Raw genomic sequence first — 6,880 nt, forward strand, 5'->3', positions numbered from 1 at the left:
CCTGTGCAGGAAGTCCCAGATCTGACAGAAAAGCAGCAGCAGCCCCCTCCACACCACACCCACCCTGTACCCCAACACTATATACAGGGGGCCCCCTCCTCACTGTGCTGCTGCCTGTGCAGGAAGTCCCGGACCTGACAGAGCAGCAGCCCCCCTCACCTATACACAACCCCCTCCACACCTTCCATGTACCCCAACACTATATACAGGGGGCGCCCCTCCCCACTGGGCTGCTGCCTGTGCAGGAAGTCCCGGACCTGACAGAGCAGCAGCAGCCCCCCTCACCTATACACCTCACCACACCTACCCTGTACCCCAACACTATATACAGGGGGCCCCCTCCTCACTGTGCTGCCTGTGCAGAAAGTCCCAGAGTGCCCCAGAGCAGCAGCCCCTCCACACCTCAACTATACACAGCCCCCCTCCCCACCTTCCTCATACACCTCTATATACAGGGGCCCCCCTCCACACCTTCCCTACAGGTTTGCTTTACTGGCTAAGACCCTTTTCCATTAAAAATTGTGCTCGGTATCACATGTGTCGTATGCTGGGGATACACGGGTCATTTCTGGCGCTCGTTTCTGCGCCCAATCGTTTTACCCGCTTGATTATCTTATCTTCCGCTCGTTTTTCTTATCTTTTTCAATTTACTTCAATGACAAATCGAGCAGCAGCACGATTGAACGGTGATTGGACATGTCGGAAATTATCTATGTAATCAGCTCAGAAATGGCCCCTGTATTCCCAGCATTGCACTGTGAGGGTGTCGACACAATCACATGAAAATCGCATTGCTGTTTTTGATTTTCTTGCGCTCCCATAGACTTTAATAAATCGCAAATGCAGGAAAATGCACCATGTAGTGCGTTTGTTTTTGACCAAAAATGGAAAAAGACGGGGAATCAGCAAATCGTGTGTGATCCAAAAAATCATCTGGAAACACAGCCAGACTATATAGGGGCTGAACCGTGCATCATTTTCCTGCAAGCTTTCAAAACAGTAAAGTAAACCTGGCGTGACCTGAAAGAAAAAGTTAGATGTCTATGGAGAAGGATGCGGCCATAATTGATTCAGTCAGATGTTCCCCCGCCTCCCCCCCTCCTTCAAAAATGCATCCATGGTGGGGGGTTTTCAAAGTTCTGCTGAGGCTGTGCTCTGCCATGGCCTGTCCCCAGCTCAGAAACCGCGGCCTAGTTGGTGGCTTCGCCAGACTCCGGGAAAACATGGCCACGGGGCGTAACAATAGACCCTGCAAGGGATGCAGCCGCAGGGGGGCCCAGAAGCCACAGGGGGGCCCGTCCTGAGAGACTGACAACTGAGGGCAAGGAGAGGGAAAAAATTCTGCTCTCTTCACAATTGTTCAATGACTGCATCTGCTCAGCCACTGATAATGAATCATACAAAGTTTTGTAGACAAAGATTTCTACAGTCCCTATTCAGTGTGCAGGGGAGGGGGCCCCATCCAAAGTTTTGCAGGGGGCCCAGTGATTTCTTGTTTTGCCCCTGTGTGTAAAGGTGCGTACACACCTGCGACTATAGTCGTTTGAAACGATCATTCCCCGATCGTTTCAAACGACGATCGTTTAAAAAAAAGTAGCCAACGAACATTACGTCTAACGACGGACGAGCTAGATCGTTAAAAACGAACAATCTAGCTTGGCGAATTTTTTCCAACGACGATTGTTTGCAAAAGTAGTACATCGTTGGAAATGGTTGTTCGTACTAGGCTTGACATGCGCATTTCGCTATTTCTCCATGGAACTTTTCATTTTTATGCGCAAGCGCAATAGTTGTTTTACGTGATGTAACGTTCCTTCTAACGATCAGATCGTTACACACTTTTAAAAACTAACTTTACTTAGGTCGCTCTTTCGTCAATTAAAAGTTTGTTCGTCGTTCACAACGAACGATCGTTGTCGCATGTGTGTACGTAGCTTAAATATTACAGCCAACCAGGTAAGCAGTTAATCCCCCACGTTCCTGCTGCGTTAAAGTACACCTGAAGTAAGAAGAATATGGAGGCTGCCATATTAATTTCCTTTTAAACAATACCGGTTGCCTGGCTGTCCTGCTAATCTCTTTGGCTGCAGTAGTGTCTGAATAACACACCTGAAACAAGCATGCAGCTAATCTTGTCAGATCTGACAATAATGTCAGAAACACCTGATCCGCTGCATGCCTGTTCAGGGGCTGTGGCTAAAAGTATTAGAGGCAGAGGGTCAGCAGGGTTGCCAGGCAACTGGTATTACTTAACAGGAAATAAATATGGCAGCCTCCATATTCCTCTCGCTTCATTTGCATTTCACTGACCGGTTTCTAGTGGTAGGCCTTCATGGGAGGAGGGGCTTAGCTCCAGCTGTGTGGTAAGGAGTGGGGAGGCAACTGCTGGCAGCAAGGAGCGGGGCACCAGTGATAAACGTGATGAGGATCCTCATTAATCTAAAGTTATGTAAAGCGTTGGCTTGAAAGTGAAACATGCCAGTCTGTTTGGTATGAGGAATGTGGTGGATGTCACCTGCGGGGGGAGCTGCTTCTACAGCCGAGCACCAGCTCAGAGATTCTCACGGACTGACAGCTGCCTGCTCACACCCAGTTAGTCTGAAACACTCCCCCTACAGTCACATGCACACACATGGGAATTTTGATTGCGCTGTCAGCTACAGCCACGCCTTTGCACTGACTAATATCCATATCAAAAAAAAAAAAAAGCTTTATTAGCAGGACCAAATACATATTTAGCATTAGCAAAGCGGGCCAATTAGGTAACATGGGAATAAGGGAAGGGTATAGGGGTTTAGGGTATACAGTCCACAGTGGATGGAGGATGTAAGGGACGGTATGGGGGTCTGGGATATGCAGTCCATAGGGGAGGGGGTATAGGGGGCAGTATAAGGAGTATACAGTCCATGGGGTATCATGTTCCTCTCAGTTGGTGGCAGGCTGTGATATATCGGGCAGCTATTTGCACGGTTGTTTCCTCCTCCCCCAGTAGGATGTAGAGTTTCCTCTCCTCATCTGTGAAGGTAAATTCCTGGATGTGGTCAGAGAGTCTCTGGAAATGGACAGTCCTCACAGGTGTATATTTGCTGCAGTGTAGCAGGAAGTGGGCCTCATCCTCCAGGACCTCCTGGTCACACTGCCTGCACAGTCCCTCCTCCCGGGGCTTCCATGTCTGTCTGTGCCGCCCTGTCTCTACCTCCAGGCTGTGGGCGCTCAGACGGTACCGGTTCAGGGTCTGGTCTGTCTTTGTGGTGGTGTAGCCTACCATGGCTTCAGACGGACCAGGGAAGAGGCAGTCGGGTTTTGCTGAGGACAAAATGAGACTCCCAATAAATGAGTGAATCACTAGGTGGCTAGGGGGAGAGAAATTACTTTTGTCCTCCTTGGGAGTTGGAGCATCCTTTCCAGAATTCCGTTCAACTGGAAATGTACCAAAAAAATATGTAAGTTTAATATTACGAAAAAAACGAAAAAGTTCCTGATCTATTATTATTATTATTATTATTATTTAGTATTTATATAGCGCCGACATATTACGCAGCGCTGTACAGAGTATATATATATATATATATATTGTCTTGTCACTAACTGTCCCTCAAAGGAGCTCACAATCTAATCCCTACCATTGCCATATGTCTATATTATGTAGTGTAAGTACTGTAGTCTAGGGCCAATTTTAGGGGGAGCCAATTAACTTATCCGTATGTTTTTGGAATGTGGGAGGAAACCGGAGTGCCCGGAGGAAACCCACGCAGACACGGAGAGAACATACAAACTCTTAGCAGATAGTGCCCTGGCTGGGATTCAAACCAGGGACCCAGCGCTGCAAGGCGAGAGAGCTAACCACTACGCCACCGTGCTGCCTGTTAAATCGAGAATATGACCTCAGTTTCTGTATATGAGTTGTTTTCTTGACGGCCTGTTCTTGTTCGCTGTTCTTTCACTGGTTGGCCTATGTGATGAGGTACGGCTGTGTTCCTACAATTTTTTCTAACCTTTTCTTCCTTTTTTTCAGGAAACTCCCAATTGCCATGCTGAACGCTCAGCGATGTGTCGTATTTTGTCACTTTTTCAAGTTTTATGGTTGTAAGTATAGCGGTCACTGACTTCTCTGAGGATGCCTTTTTTTGCCAAATCACAGTGCCACTCATGTTTGGAGTGACATATTGGGTTTTGTGATGGTCTTTTGGGTGGTCCTCCGATGTTAATATATGCTGCGCTTATACTTGTAAATCTCACCCTCAGCTTCATTTGTGGCTGTTTTTCTGAATGTGAGTGAGATTTTCCGCGTTAGATGCGTACGGTTTTCTGCGTACGGATGGTCTTATGCGCACGCATAATATTGATGCCTGGATGAGTGCGTACGTTTTTCCGCATCCGGATGGCCGTGTACGCATGCGCTGGGCGGAAACAGGGCTGGGAGACGTATTTTTGGTGATGTCATTGTTTTCAGTTCCCCATGAGGTCCACAGCCCTACTGAGCGCTCCCATTGGCCAGCAAGATTTTAAACTGATTGGTTAATTACTGGTACAGTTCCTATTTAAGGAGGAGTTGTTCCTCTGTTAGGGCTGGTGCACACCGAGCGGCTTTTTCAGCGTTTCTGCAGCCGTTTGCGGCTGGGGATCCGCTTGGTCAATGTATCTCAATGGGGTGGTGCACACCAGAGCGGCAGGCGTTTTGCAGAAACGAAAAATGCCTGGGTGAGGCATTTTTTGGATTGTGGATGCGTTTCTGCCTTAATGTTAAGTATAGGAAAAACGCAAACCGCTCTGAAAAACGCCTGTTCAGAGCGGTTTTGCCGGCGTTTTTGTTACAGAAGCTGTTCAGTAACAGCTTTACAGTAATAATATATGAAATCTACTATACTGAAAACCGCAGCAGCAATCCGCAAAACGCTAGCAAAGCGGCATAGAAAAATAAAAAAAAGCGTTTCAAAATCTGCTAGCATTTTGCGGATCTGTTAGCGGTTTTTGGTGTGCCCCGGGCCTTAGTGTATATGGCTCCTGGCTTTGAGAAAGAGCAACCGAGCTTCAAACAGCGGGCGGTCAGCCGCTACATCCATTTTTTACTCATGACTTGTCATTTTTAATGACTTTTCCAATAAAGGCCTGGTGCACACCAGAGGAGTTTTTCTGAGTGTTTTGAGTTTTTAAATCTGCTGCTAATGTTATCCTATGTGTCTGTGCACACTGGAGCAATGAGGTTTTGTAAAAAAAAAACCATAGCATTACATTGGGAAGAGCTTTTAGAGGTTTCAAAAGCTCTTCCCAATGTAATGCTATGGGGTTTTTACAAAACCTCATTGCTCCAGTGTGCACAGACACATAGGATAACCTTAGCAGCAGATTTAAAAACTCAAAACGCTCAGAAAAACTCCTCTGGTGTGCACCAGGTCAAAGGGCTGGTGCACACCGAGCGGCTTTTTGGGCGTTTTCAGATCCGCTTGCGGCTGCGGATCTGCTTGGTCAATGTATCTCAATGGGGTGGTGCACACCAGAGCGGCAGGCGTTTTGCAGAAACGAAAAATGCCTGGGTGAGGCATTTTTTGGATTGCGGATGCGTTTCTGCCTCAATGTTAAGTATAGGAAAAACGCAAACCGCTCTGAAAAACGGCACTTCAGAGCGGTTTTGCAGGCGTTTTTGTTACAGAAGCTGTTCAGTAACAGCTTTACTGTAACAATATATGAAATCTACTATACTGAAAACCGCAGCAGCAATCCGCAAAACGCTAGCAAAACGCCTCATAAAAATAAAAAAAAGCGTTTAAAAATCTGCTAGCATTTTGCGGATCTGCTAGCGGGTTTTGGTGTGCACCAGCCCATAGAGCTAATACATCACTGAAGGTGGTGCCTGCTTCCCTTGGATCTGCTCTAAACGATAAGCAACAGCATAATAACCTTTAAAGAAAAAAAACATTTCTTTGGTACAACTTACAGAACTTACTCAGAGATCCTGCAGTGTGGTTACTTCCTGGGGTTTTGGGAGCACCGAAAGGGTTAACTTCTCATGTTTACATATTAGCTCTCAACTCGGCAGAAGGTTGACAGCTCAAATTGTACTGGCTTATTTCTTGCTAAGAAGGGAGAATTAGACAGGTTGGTCTCTATAAACACACACAGGGTTAATTTCTCAGTGTTTTCTTTCTCTCCTGTGCAAGAGTTCAGGTCCGCTTTAAATGCCTTAGTAGTTGAACCAGTTGTGGCTGTTATGTCCTTTGTGCTATGGGATGCCATGTGGCCAGAGCATGTAACTGTGGTGGAGCTGCCGGAGCCCTGCCTTCTCTGCCAGAGGCCTGTTCTCTCTGTGGACGGAAGTTATAGCACATACAAGTCAAACACCGTCCCTCGGAGCCATCAGATTTGGCCCTCAGGTGGTTTTCCCACTTTGCAATATGTTTGGCCCAATCTAGAACACCAGAAAAGCTATAATGGAGGGTAAGCCCTAGATTACCAGGTAAGCCATATGGGGAGGAGGACAGCACTAGACTCCAGGGAACTGTATTGGACAGGGAGGGGGGCCACTAGACACCAAGGAACTGTATAGGGAAGGGGGCAGCTAGACACGAGGAAACTCTATAGTGGAGTGAGAGAGGGCAACTAAACATCAGGGAATTATATAGGGGAAGGAGGGAAAAACCACTAAACATCAGGAAACTGTATAGATGAGGGAGGGAGGGAGGGAGGACCACTAAACACCAGGGAACTGTATATGAGAGGGCCACTAGTCACCAGAGAACTGTCTAGCGGAAGGAGGAAGCTATGAGACACCTGTGATCTTCTTAAGGGAGGGAAGTGGCTACTAGACAACGAGGTTGGCCCCCGACTTGGTCTCAGAGCTCAATTGTGGCCCACTTTGTATTTGAGTTCAACACCCCTGTTA

This window comes from Hyperolius riggenbachi, chromosome 7 (genome assembly GCF_040937935.1).
Source record: "Hyperolius riggenbachi isolate aHypRig1 chromosome 7, aHypRig1.pri, whole genome shotgun sequence".
Taxonomy (NCBI): domain Eukaryota; kingdom Metazoa; phylum Chordata; class Amphibia; order Anura; family Hyperoliidae; genus Hyperolius; species Hyperolius riggenbachi.